Below are 15760 nucleotides of genomic sequence, written 5' to 3' on the forward strand. Positions count from 1 at the left end.
AAAATGTTTCTCAGACTCTTTTGCCAGCTGGCTTCCAGGCAGGTCCTTTTAATAGGAAGAAGGGGTGAATGACTGGGAAGATGAGAAGAAGATAGAAGAAAATTTTCTTTTTTAAAAAATTTCTGGTGGCATCTTTATCACCATGGGCAGCTCCTGGCTCCAGTGACTTTAGTCATTCCAAAGGAGCCTCTGCAGTTTGAACAAGGGCTCTGTTCCAGCAAATACTCCAGCCATGTCGGTAGTGAGTAGGCCCTTGGGCTCTGGTGACATGTTTCTTCCCCTCTTTCTTCCAGCCTAGGGGAGTCTGTGACTTCCTGTAGTTAGTTCCTAATCTCTGGGTTACCTCCTGTCACAGATCAGGTTCTCTACAAGCAGATGATGAGAGAGAATTTGGCCTGGAGGATAATTATTAAGAATCAACATCTGTAAAAGAGAGCAGGAGGAGACAGGACTGGGTAGAGAAAGCAATCTAAGTGTGACGCAGGTCTGACGGAGATTTGGCCAACCCCACAGGGAGATCCAGAGAATTTTGGGCCCATCAGAATAGCCCTACAGTGGGACAAACTAGCTAGGCTTTTTTCCCCTGCTGCCATCAGTCATTGGATATGGACTGTTCCAGGAAGGTGTAGCCTAGGGTACTTTTTGCAGCTGAGACAAACAGTAAAGGGGTTGACACCTGCAGGCTGTTTGCAAGTAGGGTTCCCAGCATCTGGGACAAGTCGTTCTTCTAAGGGGGATTAAGGTGGCACGTGATGTCACCTCCCCCTTTCAGAGCCCCCTGCCCATTCAACACTTTCATAGCCAATTCCATGTATTAAATCCCATCTGTTGATTTTTCACTGTTTGAGGAATTTTTATTGAAGCAAGAATTATATAATCCAAATTATGTTTCCTTGCCCAGTTATCAATTCTGTTATCTAAAACAGAAGTGACATTCGGAGCTATTCTACGGTTAATAATTACAAAGTTAAAGAAAGAATGCTTTATATTTCTTTACTTTGCTGAAATTTCTTTTTCCCAGGGTTTATAAAAACATTAATTTGTTTTTATATTTTACTATATGTGGGTGTGTGTGTTTTAATCAATAAGTAATCTAGGACTAGCATTATGTTTGCTAGACCTGGCATTTGCTCAGCACATAAGGTTCAGTTTCCTTTTTTTAATTTATTTTATATATTTTTCCACATATTTAAGTTTTCCAATGTTTATATATTTTTCTTTGGTGAAGCACAATTTCTTTTCATGGTCCCTGATCAATTTTAAACAGTTGGAATACCAGTTGTACTGCTGACTGCTTTCTGGGCAGCTTTCTGGCACTACAAGCTTGGTTGGCTTGTAGTACAGCTATAGTTCCATCAACCTTAGAACAGAGAAATTCTGGAGACTCAAGCCTATGAAGAAGTTCTGAATTATCAATCTCCAACAACATGCCAGTAATTTTACCAGCAAAGGCAGGTACGTGGCTTGAATAAGGGGAATGAGCCAGTCACCCAATATCAGCTTTTGCTCTTGAGGAGAGGCAGATGCCAACACGGAAGCAATCAAAGGTTTCTGACCTCATATATGAACAGCAGGCTGTTGCTTGGTAATTAGTGGTGGTGCATGAAGATATTGTTGTGGATTGTGAACTCCTGCAGCATATTTATACCATAGAATGGTGTAGACAGCAGGAGTAGCAGCAGCAGCAGTCACAGGATATGGACCCATTGTCTGTGTTGATGTATTAACAACACATTGTGTTGACATGACTTGAAAACCCTGTGAAGCTGGTTGCATAGTTCTAAATGGTGGTCTAGGGGTTGCTGGGTTGATAGTACTGGACATATTTTGGAAAGGATGTGGTCTGGCACCCTGAGCAGTCCAGTGAGGATTTGGTCTTAGTTAAGCAGTCTAGCTAGGCAGATAGTATGCAGCCTGGTTCTGAGTCTGTAGAATAGCTATCATGAAGTAACCTGAAGGAAATGTTGGCTTGTAGGGACTGATTGCAGGGTTGGGCACAGATCTTACATTTGTCATTCTCTGCATATACTGGTTAGTGAGGTGAGCCTGGCACTCTTCTTTGTGTTGAGCTAAAGGTACATACAGTGGCTTGGTGGCCACAAACTCGACCATTCGTTTTGGTAACTGCTTTAGTGGCTTCTTCTGGAGAGGAGAAATATATAAAACCAAACCCTTTGTTGTGACCACCTTCCATTATAACATTTCCACTAGTGATTGTGCCAAATGGAGAAAACTCTTTTCAGACACGCTCATCATCAATACCATCATCAAGACTTCTACATGAAGGTTAATGCCCTGGTATCTGGTGATCCTCTTGCTTCATCTGTTCAAATTTACACTTATGTTGTTCCACTTATTTCTGAGCTCCACCAATGTCAATCTGTTTTCTATTGAGCTCCTTTCTGTTCATCTCATCCACAGTTTTTTGTGCATCTTCATGCCTTTTGAAGCTCACAAATCCAAAATGTTTGGATTTTCCACTTTCATCAGCCATTGCTTTCACACTTAAGGCAGGTCCAACCTTGTCAAAGAGATCCTTAAGGCGCTTATCATCCATGTCTTCTCTAAAATTCTTGATGTTAACATTGGTGAACTCTTTTGCCCTAGCTCCAAGTTCAGCTTCCCATTCTTTATAAGACTTAAATCGTCTAACAAATACTTTGTGATCATTTAGAAGCACCCCATTCATTTTTTCAATAGCTCTTTCAGCTGCTTCAAGTGTCTCAAAATGTACGAATTCACAGTCCTTGGAACCATTTTCATCACAAACCACCTTACATAAAAGGATGTTACTAAAAACAGAAAATGTATCATACAGTGCTTTATCATCTATAGATTTGCCCAAGTTTTTAATGAATATGATGTCTACTCCACTTGTGCAAAGCAATGGAACTCGCTGAGACTACATGAGACATACTGCCTTGCCCTTTAAAACACCAAAATTTATGGTGACCACAGCAGCTCCGCGGCCGCCAGCTGCTGGAAGTTCCCTTCTACGTAGCCCAAAATGCTGCGGGAGATCATGTCCCCGAAGACCTGGAGGGACAGCATATGCCTGGCCGGGCTGAACTTCTCGTAGAGCATCACCTTTGTCCCTTCGGGGTGTAGGACCCCCCCCCCCCCCGTAAAGCGAGGCCTTGGGGTGGCTAGTAGCGCTGGCATTCATCTCTGCACGGCTGTCCCACAGAGCCACAGGCCACGCCCTTTCTGTGAGAGAAGGAAGCAGGGCTGGCAGCAGGACCAGAGCCTGAGGGAGGGGAGCGGGGGCAAGCGCAGAGGGACAAAAAACAACCGGACTCAAACACTACTCAAGCAGAACAGAGTCGACTTCCCTGCCACTGACTGGGGAACTGAGGTGGCGGTGTCCAGTTCTCAGTGGGAAGACCCCCTCTCTTTTTTCTTTTTATTGAAATATCTTCATGCACATACTGTCCATCCAAAGTATACAATCAGTGGCACATGATATCATCACATAGTTGTGTATTCATTAACATGATCATTTTTAGAACATTTGCATCACTCCAGAAAAAGAAATAACAAGAAAAAAACTCATACATCCCATGCCCCTTACCCCTCCCTCTCATTGATCACTAGTATTTTAATCTGCTCAATTTTTTACCCTTTATTTCTTCATTTACATACTTTTATTTCACTTATCTGTCCATATCTTGGATAAAAGGAGCATCAGACGCAAGGTTTTCACAATCACACAGTCACATTGTTAAAGCTATATAGTTATACAATCATCTTCAAGAATCAAGGCTGCTGGAACACAGTTCAACAGTTTCAGGCATATCCCTCCAGCCACTCCAATACACCATAAACTAAAAAGCGATATCTATATAATGCATAAGAATAACCTCCAGGGTAACTTCTCGACTGTTTAAAACCTGTCAGGCACTAAAACTTTATTTTGCCTCATTTCTCTCTTCCCTGTTTTGGTCAAGAAGGCTTTCTCACTCCCATGATGCCGGGTCCTGGCTCATTCCTGGGAGTCAGGTTCCATGCAGCCAGGGAGACTTACACCCCTGGGAGCCATGTCCCATGTAACGGGGGAAGGGGAGTGAGTTGACTGGCTGAGTTGGCTTAGAGAGAGAAGGCCTTGTTTCCTGGTTCCTTCTTGGAGCTGTTACAGGGCGGTAGGCAGGCGGGTCCATCTTGGCTGCTTCACTGGGCTATTTTATAAAACAGGAAGAAAAAAGTAAAAGTCTCCGGTGCGGGAAATGTGTGTGTGTGTGTTTTGTTTTTGTAATTCTTTTTTGACATTTTAAAAGTTTTTTAAAGATAATTTTTGGATTTTTACATAATAAGTGTGTGCTCCGAGCTCAGAGCGAAAGCTCCACATTCTCAGCACTAACTGCTAGGGAGAAGGGGGTCCCTCTGTTTTGAAATGCCTGTAGTGGCTTGTGCTTTCCTGTCTGACTGTTACCTGGTCGAAAGGGCAGAGGGCATAGTGCCATCATGAAATGAGAAATGCACAATTCAAGTGCGGTTAGTTTCAGACAGGGGAAGCAAGGGAAGGCTCACATGGTGATAGAACGAGGATTCTCAGAGAAAGACCAGAGGTCACTCAGCTCATATAACTGCAAGGGCCAAATATGGGGAGGGCAGCAGCGGAGGGGGATGGAAACACAAAGAGAGCTTCGGAGGACGCTTAGCACTGGGCAGGCATATTGCTCTTTGCTTCCTGGAGAAAGTTGCAAGCCCCTCAGAGTGAGTCCCATAATCAGCGTGATGCACCAGGAAGGTGGCAGTTTGGGATTGGAAGAAGGAGCAAGAGGGGAGAGGGACAAAACACATGCCATACAAATCAGTCCCATTTTAGAGATTATCCAGATGCTCTGCTCAGTGACCAAGAGAGACTGGAGTATGTGGTTTTGATTTGGCCATATTGCCACCCCAAATAAAACAGGAATCTATTTGTCAGGAAGAAGAGAAGAGTGGATATTTGGCAGGCAATTAGCAGTCTTTGCTGCAGATGGTGATGGTAAATTGGCAAACTGTTAGCATATTCTTTCTTGCCAAAATTAAAAGTTGACATTATTATGGACGCTGTTCTGATTAAAAAAAAATTGTATTGGTCTGTGAAATCCAAGATCCAGACCCATTGCTCTTAATCATTTTGCCATGCAAGCTTGGGCTGGGATAAATGACACTTTGATAAAAATGAGCAGATGTGATAAACTCAACTAGGCTGAATTGACAATGGGAAAAGATTCCAGGAGGCCCACCATCCACACAGCCTTCCCTCTTGCTTTTCTTTAGTGACCATGCTTTAACCCTGGTATTGTAGACACTTCTGCTCATCTGCAAAGTGCCCCTTTAATACTGGATGCTATGGCAACATTGGGGAGGAAAGTGGTGCAGCCTTTTGGGTGCTCTCCCACCTTCGGTCTCACCTCCTGTCACCCTGCTCCAGTCATCCTGTATGACTTACCAGTCCTGCCATTTATCCAACTTCTTGCCTCTGTGCCTTTCCTTGAGCTGGGCCTGCTGCCAGTTGTATTTCCTGCCAGGGCCCTATCCTCCATGTGAGGAAATCCCTTCCATTCTGCCAAGCTTAACTCAAATTCCACCTCTTCTACCAAAGTTTGAGGACCCTCCAGCATGATCTAAACCCTCTCCTCTGAGCACCCAGAGAACTTCATTGGTACTTCCATTAGGACAAGTGTTATATTTAACTTACCTTATGGTTGTTTGGGTATGTGCTTGATTCTTTAAGTCAGAATCCTTATTTATCATTGTAAACCCAGACTCAAGAATAGTACCTGGCACAGACAAGATACTTAATATGTGTTTGTGGGGAGAATAAAACAAATGCAGAATGAATAAATATTATACTTAATGAAAGCAGAAGGAATAGATGAACATATAATAAAATAAAGGAACAATGAAGAAAGAAAGAGAGAGTGAGAGAAAGAAAGAGCTCTCAGCATCCTGCTGCTCATTCTGAGAGATCATCCACTGGCCTGGGCATTGACAGCTTTCAGGGTGGAGAACTCCCAGACTCAGCAGTACTCACACCTTCTCTCTGTCAGATTTTCCCTGACAGGAGCCTTCTCTTGTCATTCCTCATTATCTGTTCTCTGAGTTGCCTTGTGCCCTCTTTCCCACAGATGAAGAAGGGGATCCAGCTCAGCAGGCTCGGCATGACCGTTGGGTAGGAGCAAGTTTCTGCTTGGACCCTGAGAGCACTTGGAATGACCTCCTGGGCACAGCTCTGCCCATGGTGGACAAAGACAGGAACAGAATCCAAGAGGGTCCAGGCAAGCAGGACCTGCCATTTAACACGACAGAAAGCCTGTGTCTTCCCACAATGGGGACAGGAGATGAGGCATATTTAAAGGCAAAAAGAAAAGGTCACTTTGGCAAAAAATGCAAAAGAGTCATATTTTGTTGGATTTTAAATTAAAATAACAAAATGCAGCCAACCAAGCAACTCACTAAACAAATAAGCAAACAGATCAAGCAAAGCCAAGTAAAACAATCCCTTAACTTTGAAAAGCAGGTCTTTTTTCAGTGTAAACCTCATGTTTTCCTAAACTACATTTTTCAGCAGGTGTCACAAAAATATAAGAGTAGGCCACAGCTCTCTGATCCCGATAATAATTGGAATTCTTTCTCTCTTGCTCCACCCCTGCTTTCTTCCTCTTAGGATCATCTCCCCATGTCTCTCTCTATGCACTCCTTCTATCCCATCCCTCACCAATGTACAAGGCCCTGGTGTCATTTCCCCTCTCCTGTGTGTCATCATTTGATTAGGAAGTAGCAGCAATCACAGTTCCCACAAAAAAAGGCCCACTTTGGCAGCTGTGATGTCAGCCAGATACTACATTTTTCCTTTGTGATATCAAACCTAGGGCTATAATCAGACTGAGTATTTGGGTACAGGGGCCATTTCATTTCAAAGCATTTACCAGACATTATCTAGTCCATCCTCACCAGTGAAGGAGGTGGCTTCCACTATCACAAACAGGTAGCAAATTTTCAGTCCCTTAGCATGCACAGTGCTTATGAGAGGAGGATAAAAACAAGGGAAAGAAAGGGAAGGGAAGGGAAGGGAAAGGAAGGGTTTGCTACATTAAATTGATGTTCCTTTCACAAGCCCTGTTCCCCAGAAAGGCACCCCCTTATCAGATTCCAGTTCTCATCACACCTTCTTCTGTTTCAAGCTTGAACTGAAGAGAGGTAATTACTTTCACCCATTTCTCCTTTGAGCAAATACGGGATTGCAAAGGGTAGAAGGGTGTTTCTACACTGAAATGAATCAAACACCCAAAGATCCACCAACACTGGAAGTGACATGTAAATGGCCCAAAGCAGGGCTGATAGGTGTGGCTGTCCAGATATGTTGACATCAGTAGCAGGCTGAACTCTGAGTGGCTAAGATAAAGCCTTGAGAAGAAGTGTTGAGATCAAGATTCAAGGGAACATGTGTGTGTGTGTGTGTGTGTGTGTGTGTGTGTGTGTGTCTGTGTGTGTGTGTGAAGACAAGGGAAGTGGGAGGGCCAGTGCACAAGACCAACGCTGCACGTGAGTATGCCTCAGCCCATCAATTGCAAAGCAGCTCTGGTCATCCCAACTTCCTTCTGCAAGAAGATGGCACAGCTTTGGAAGTAAAATTGGTTTTCTATTTTTAAAATGCTCTGCTTTTTAATTTCTCCAGGAAGCCAGCCACTGTTCAAGGACTCAAGGCCACTGAGCTGCTTCTGCTTTTCTGCATCTTCACCCCCAAGCACATCTTTTGGTCTAAAACTGGGGTATGGTGGTTTGATTGTTCTAAAGGCCATCCCAGTGTTGGCCAGGTGTCTTCAGGCCTTGCCCTTTCCCTTACGCTAAGTACCTCCAGCGCATGCTGGAGACCTCGGCCATCGGGCCATGCAATGCCAGGTATTGCAATTCCACAAGGACATCTAGAGATGCCACTTCTGCTTTCTCTTGTCCTTAGAGTTCAGAATCTTGAAGCTGGGAGGGTCATTAGAGTTCATGTAAGGTCACCTTGCTCATCATGTAGATGAAGAAACAGAAGCTAAGTGAAGACTAATGACTCAAGAAGCCGCTCAGCTAGACCTCCCTATAAGGTTCTCGCCATTAGACTCCCAGCCCTCCAGTTAAGGCTGCAGTTTCACTCAAGCAAAATGCTCCACAGTCCTGATTGCTTTCTTCTCTAACCAGCCAAAGTAAATTGCAAGTTCCTTAAGGGCAGTTCAATCAGGCAACTTGTTAGTTGCTTTGCCTGCACTCCCCATGCTTTCTTCTCAAAGTCCCTTCTGTGTGGGAACACTATAACCCCATTTGCTAGCCTCTGTGGCGGGGGGGTGCGGGACCAAAATCAGACATCTGACCCAAGTTGTGCCGATTGATACATTCGCTTTCAGGAATCTGGAATTTGGTCACAGCATCTCAAGTATCTGTTGAGCCAACATGGAGGAGGCATGTAAGGCCCTCTGGGTGCCTGATTCTTCCCATGCAACACGAAGAAAAAGAAAATTCCAGTCACTGAGTGAGGTGGGCATCTCAGGAGACTTTATGTCCTCATAGACAGAGTCAGGAAAAAAGTGACTCACAACCAGGTTCTCAGTGGATTATAAACCCCGATTCCAATCCTCATGAGTCTGGAGTTTGGGGAGACAACCACATATCCTTCCAATATAGGCTTCTTTCTGCTTAACAGAGCTTGAGTAGATTTCTGTTACTTGCTCCTAAGTCCACATATTACTCATACTTTCATTGCCAACACCTACTGCAATGCCTTCTGTATCAGTTATTCATTCCTGTGTAAAAAATTACTCCAAAACTTAGCAGCTAAACACCAAACCATGTATCATCTCTAAGGATCAGGGATCTGGGTGCAGCTCAGCTGGGTTCTCTGGCTCAGCATCAATCAAGGTGTTGGCTGTGGCTGCAGTTTCACTCATATCAAGGTTCAATCCAGGTTGACTCACATGGGCCTTTCCCGCAGGAATGCCTGATGACATGGCTGCTGGTGTCCCCCAGTGCAAAGAGCACAGAGTGAGTGTGTAACAGCACACCCATGAAAAAAGCTATAATCTTTTCATAGCTTAATTTTGGAAGTGATAGCCCATCACTTCGACCATAGTCTGACCACTAGAAGTGAGTCACTAAATCCAGCTCCTACTCAACGGGGAGAGGATTCTATAAAGGCATATGAATACCAGGAGATTAGGATCACTGTGAGGCCTCTTAGAGGCTTCTACCCCTCCTTCCTAGTTCAGATGAATGCTTAATGTTTGCCCTTTAGTCTCTTCATTATATTTCTGGAACACTGTCTGATTAAATAGGGTACTTAAGCCCTTCTAGCAATTATATTTTGCTAGTACTTCCAAATCTTTCTAGCCAGTACATATCATGAGTAAAGGACCAAAATTCTCTCAATATCCAGAGTGAAAATTCCTTAAGGACAGGAATTATGCCATATACTTCACCATGCAGTGGTTTCCATCAGTGATCAATAAAAACATAGTTGGCTGAATGGATCAAGGTGAGTCTCTGGCTCCTAATTTCTCACTTTAGCTCAGTGGCCAACCATTTTGGCTTTGGGCAAACCGTAACTTTCCTGGGCCTTAATTTTCCTTCTTTAAAACAAGGAGATTGAACTAAAAGATCTTCAGTGCTCTAAAAAAAATCCCTTTAAATTCTCTTTGGGAAAATATATCAAACACCTCTGGTGACCCTCATCACACCCCTTTGATCTCTCTCTAATTTCACTCTCTGCTGCACTGGCCAGCCTCACTTCAAGCTGAGAGTGCATATCTGTTTTCTGCCCAGGGGCCTTCTCCACTGCTGTGGGAACTTGCTCAGTCTGCTTCAGAAGCATGGGGGAATTCACACCTCCAGAGGCAATCTCAGCTAATGGCAACTGGCAGCTGGTGGATAAATGCCTCCCGCCTCCTGTCCTTTTGGTGACAATTCTGTAAGGCATTCTCTACACATCCCTGTGAAATCAGCCCCTGTTTCTCTTCTTTTTATTGGTAATTCCTCCTTCCCTGAATCTCCTTCTTGATTCTTGGGATCTCCTCTTAAATATGCACCCAAAATCTTGTGTAATATTTTGCTTTCAGGAAAACTCAAACTAATATGGGAAGATATCTCTTTCCTTGCCTGTCGTTTTGCCATTAAGACTAAACCACGGAATGGTATATGGGAATCCTGTATTTTATGTATGATTGTTCTGTAAACCAACAATTTCTCTAATAAAAAAAAGAAGAAGAAAAAAGACTAAACCACAAAGAGACTTGGATCAGGAAGACAGAGCATATGACATGGGGGATGTGACAACTAGGCAGGAAAAGCTTGCTCCTTCTGGCTCTCTCTGGGCCAAAGTTTCAGAATGGGGAGTTGTCAGATGGGGATGAAGGAAAACACCAAGAGCAGAAGCATAGTTGTCCCCCTCTCTGTTTGGGACTCCAGGAGGAGACTGCCCAGCATGGAGCACCTGCAATAACCTGGGGAAGCTGCTGGTTAGGTAGAAAGCAAGCCTGAGTTAGTGTCCCTGAGAAATCCTGGGCTCCCATTTGGCATGCAAGAGATCACCAAAATGTCTATAGGCCCTTGGGAGAATGTAGACGTTGGCAAGACATGGCTGGAGAACTCACCAGAAGGAATTTCTACGATGGAGCCAAAAGGATCCTAGAGCCAAGGGAATTGATTGGGCTACCTGGAGGGGAGACTAAATAGGGCTTATGACTATACCTCAGGGTATCTTTGATAGCAGCCTGAAGTTGAGGAGGGATCGAATCAGCAGGGAGGACCTCAAGGTCCTGGAAAAGGACAGAATAAGTTCATTAACTGTAGACATCAGCATTTGCCAGCATTGTGAACCTCTATTGCCATGGAGACATGTAAGGTGCCCAACCCATACCCAGGTGCCATCTTGGAGAAGATCAAGGAAGGGAGAGGAAAATCGAAAGAATGACTATTTAAAGCAAAAGAGATTGGATTTCCAAAGAGATTGTTTAAATTATTGGAGAGGATCAAACTGAACAGATCAGAAAGAGCCCACTTCCTTGTATGTATGCACAGGTGTGTACGTTTGTGCATGTACATGTGTCTGCAAGAGGCATGTAGAGCTCGTGAGAAAGCTCGGGTCTGCTATAGAGAACTCCTTTGTACAGCTGAATGAAAAGTGGAGAAGTATGCAAGCCCATGGGTGTTCATTCCAGGCTTTTGTGTGTTGAGCCCAAAATTAAACTCCTCATGGTGCTGGTGGGGCAGGAACTTAGGCCTCCATCTCTAGGAGGGGCCCAGCCACAGATATGGGATCTCCCAGGTGGAGCAGCGTTCCATGCTCAGGCCAGGCTGATTTGGGCTGTAAATGCCACATCAGCTGCAAACTTACCTCTAAGTGTCTGTTTCATCTGGGAGGCAGAAATCAGCACCCTTAACACACTCAGCAAGGACTGCAACAGAGAAGGGTAGGTAGGGAGATTGTAGCATCTGCCCTTTTCATCTCCTTGGGCAGTTCCAATTTCCCTGCCCTCTTTCCACCTCACTCCCCCCACCCCCGCCCCCAGCTGTATCAAGGATATCCGTGTCCCCCTGTCTTTCCTGGCCTCCTCTGGGACGCCTCCTCTGCAATGACAGTTGCTGAGGGTTCCCCAAGGCAGGTCGAAGAATGATTTGCTTTTCAAGCACTGCCCATTTATTGATCTCCTGTCTGAGAAATGTCAGCGGCAGCAGGGAGCTCTCCCCACTAAGACACTTGGCTTGGAAGCCTGTGGTATCTGCCTGTATAAACCCTCCCGCCTCCTGCCTCTCTGGCTTTGGAACTATCCCCACCCCCACCTTGGGAAAAGTCTTCTAAGATGAGATGGCAAGAATCAAACGGCGACGTGCTTTGAGCACTGGGACGGGAACCAGATTTAAATTGGGCAAAAGCCATGAGCTCAGAGAGCTAGTGCATTTCAGTTCCTGTCATCCCACCCCCTCTGGGCATCTTGTTGCTGGGAGCAGGTAGGGAAATCTCCCGGAGGAGACTGGGCTGTGGCAGGCAGTCTGGAAGGCAGGCTGAAGTGGGGCTCTGGTCCAGGACAATGGCAGATAAAGGCAACCCTTATTTCAACTGCCAGTCCCTTCCCCACCCCGCATCCCCCTCTCCCCTCCAAACCCTCCTGCCCAGTGCAATTTAAATGCAGGATTGTAAGGAGGGGAGGGAAAGAGAAAGAGACTGTTTAGTGGTTAAACCTTTTAAAGTTTAAGTGCATAAACAGGGCCTTCTCCGTATCTGTCTGTAGCAATTCTCATGACAGTTACAGCAAAATTACAGAAACTGGGTCGTTTATATAACCCTTTGTATTGTCAAAGCACATTAAATGTCTGCTTTCCCACACCCTGCTGAGCTGTCTTCGGCTGTCAGATCCCCATACTGCAGCCCAACACATTGAGGGGAAAGGACTTTGGCAATGCCCACATGGGGGACACTGGACCCTCAGGTGCAGCAAATGTTTTGAAGGGGGGATTTAAATTTCCTCTGAGCATGAGTCCCAGGGTTTAAAATATATATTTCCAGCCAAATGCTTTATCACCTGGCTAGTGCTTTTTTTTTTTTTATTCTGGACGGTGTTGAAAGAGATCATTCATTTGATAAAGAAGGATTTATTAAATGTTTTCTAAAATGCTAGTACTGCTAATAACATGCACAAGCCACTGTCTTAAGGACTTTCTATTAACTCTTTTAATCCTCATTTTAACCCTATGCATGCAGTAAGCACTAAAATTCATTCTATTTTGCAGATGAGGAAACAGAGGCACAGAGAGGTTGAGTGGTTGCCTCAGGACCGAGGCACTCGAACTCTGAAACGCCCCAGGTGCTTAACTAATGCCTCCTTTGTGCCTGCATCACACCTCAACTTCTCCTGCAGCCCAATCTTGCATTCTTTTCTCTCCGACCGGTTTTGATTCTGAAAGCATTCCTCTATAAGCCTCTTGTACTCACAAATTTATCTCAGGGAGGGTCTCCCTAGACTCTCACTGAAATAGGAGGTCTGTCGCTAGTGGATGATGGAGGTCATTTTAACCTCCTTACTCAGTTGCCACTACCTCAGACAGTCATCCACATTCTTTGACTCATTTACTCCTTCAACACCGGAGGTATCACTACTACCGTATTGGGACCTGAGGCTTGAGATTTGAGTGTGGCTTTCTTTGACCCTGTAGCCCTGACTCTCTGGCAGCTTCAGCCCCAGCCCTAGCCCCAGTGTCTCTCCTTCTAATCCATCCATGTGACAGCGTGGCAGTTTGCAAAGATGCTTCTACTTCATGGAGTACTTTCAACTCTTGGAGAGATGTGGGAAGGAAAGTATGTTTTGCCAGTGACGAAATTTAAACTCAGGGAAGTTAAAAGGAGCTGCCCTCTTTGTTGCGAACAGAGCAGAGACTTAGACCCAGGTCTTCCATTTTTAAGTCCAATGCCCTGAAATTGCTCATGCCAATCTCCCCCCATCCAAACCTTTGGGTTGGGAGCAGGGCAAGAGACTTTTCTTAATAACATTTTGCCCCTGTTCAGAAAGTGATGCCATCTGGCACATTTGCTCTACCTCTCTGTCAGAACTCCAAGGCTCTAGAATTATGAGAATCTGGGATTTCTAGACCTGAGGAGAGGCAGTTGTACCAGCGCCATCCACGCCATCCTAATCTCTGTCCGTGATAAAGCCCTTGTACGTGTGACCCTTCTTTCAAGGTTAAGGCCTCACTGTAGCCTGTGAATCCGGCAGAGTGAGCCGTATTGTCCCCATTTCACAGATGAAAACACTGAGGCACAAGGTACTGGTCAAGATCATCCAACAGCTGATACATGACAGAGCTGAAACTTGAACTTAGTCCAGTAGTTCTGCCCTATCCTTCTTGTAGCCACCTCCTCTCCTTGGCTCCCTTCCTGTCTGCACATATGTATCACAAAGTTCTTTCCTGGAGGAAGCAGGGGCACCAACTGGAAGAGTACTCATGCAGTGTGATTTGTGGGGCTTTTGGAAGCACCCTAAGCTCTATATGCCTTCCACTACAACTATCACTTAAATCTTCACCACTGTAATTAGCCCTGAGACCTAATCGTTGCCCTTTCCCTAGAGCCTTTTTTTGACGTGCAAAAAGAAGCAAGGGGAACTCTTTCATACTGCCAGTGGCAATGAAAATTATAAAACCACTTTCAAAACAGTTTTATTGAGCCAAGCAAAAAGAAATCATATGTCCACACAAAGACTGTACATGAATGTTCATAGGAGCTTCATTTACAGTACTAGAAGTAACCCAAATGTTCATCAGCAGGTGAATGGATAAATCAATTATGGTATATCCATGTTTTCCTGCTGTAAAAAGGAACTATCAATACATGCACAATGTGGATGATTCTCACAAATGTATTGAGTGAAAGGAGTCAGATGCAAAAGAGTGTGTACTGTGTTATTCCATTTACATGAAGTTCTAGAATAAGCAAAACTAATCTATGGTGATAGAGGTCAGAAGAGTGGTTGACTTGATGGAGTGAGGTTTCGACTGGAAAGGAGCACAAGGGAACTTTCTAGAATGGAAATGCTATATGTCTTGCTGAGAGTGGTAGCTACATGGGTGTAGGCATTTGTGAAAACTCATCAAACTGTACCCTTAAAATGGGTGTGTTTTGTCATATGTTAGTGATACTTAGATAAAGCTGATTAAAAAAAATAAGTCCCTGACATAGTAGATTGGATATTCTCAACCTGGAGTTCCAGGAGTCTCAGCATCCATAAAATTATATGTACCCTTGTGAACTTATGCACATTTTGCAGAAAAAGGGTTCAAATTTTCCTCAAGACCTACTTCTACAAGAGTGTCCACAACTCAAACATAAATACACAAGAGCCGCAGCATCTCAAATACCCAGCCTGTGTTACAAATCCAACAGATAGTTTCCTTTCACCAGGTCATGGTGAAAAAGAAGGACGGTTCTGAAAGGTCAGCCTTGCACAGTGGATGAGAGGGAAGGGTCGAGGACTATTTTTAAGACTGAAGAATCGCCAGGCTCTTTCACCTTGCCTGCCGGTAAGTTGGAGGAGAAGCCACAGTCGCTCAGATGCCTACAACTTACACAGGTTTGAAATCACAATCTTGCAATGCCTGTTTAAATCACCACGACACAGTGAAATCCTATTACATATCATATATTACTGTGCTGACAGATGTGGGAGGGAACTGTGGACAACATCAGACATCTCAGTCCCTTGGGGAGCTTGGGAAATTCTATCGTGGCAAGAGCCTCTTTGAACAATCATCTCAGCACTCCAGACCTAAAGCTGGATGGGAATGGGCTGTGTAGGGAGCAGCACCTGGTGTAGGGAAGCACGTGAGTGTGCCTGTGGATGCACGTGCACACCCCAGCAAGAACTGCGATGGCGGTTTGCCAGATAGTTCAGAAACTAGCAGCCGCAGCAGTACTTGGGAAGTTGAAAAGCTGAAACCTGTGAATCAGTCCAAGTACAAAGCTCTTGGTTTCTAATTTGGTACCTGTTTCCAACACCTTGCAAAGAGTCAATCTGTGCAAAACCTCACGCTCCTGGCATTTCTGATACTCAGTTCTAGGAGGATGCAGTAACAGCAGGTGTCTAAAACCATTGATTTCTTTTAAAAGAGCCTACACCATCAATGACATCAGATCTCCTCTTGCACATACTCAGGAACTTTTCAGTGACCGCACATGGGAAATGCTCAACAAAAAGCTAAAACCTCTGTCTTCTTTGAGGTTACAGTTAAGGCATACAAGGGATAT

General features: G+C 44.6%; 1 pseudogene; it reads right to left on the bottom strand.

The window, feature by feature from the left end:
* Nucleotides 1–1259: 1259 nt before the first annotated feature.
* Nucleotides 1260–3166, bottom strand: LOC143671152 (polyadenylate-binding protein 1 pseudogene; annotated as a pseudogene).
* Between the last annotated feature and the right edge of the window lie 12594 nt (nucleotides 3167–15760).

The sequence above is a fragment of the Tamandua tetradactyla genome, chromosome X, assembly GCF_023851605.1.
Source record: "Tamandua tetradactyla isolate mTamTet1 chromosome X, mTamTet1.pri, whole genome shotgun sequence".
In the NCBI taxonomy this organism is placed as follows: domain Eukaryota; kingdom Metazoa; phylum Chordata; class Mammalia; order Pilosa; family Myrmecophagidae; genus Tamandua; species Tamandua tetradactyla.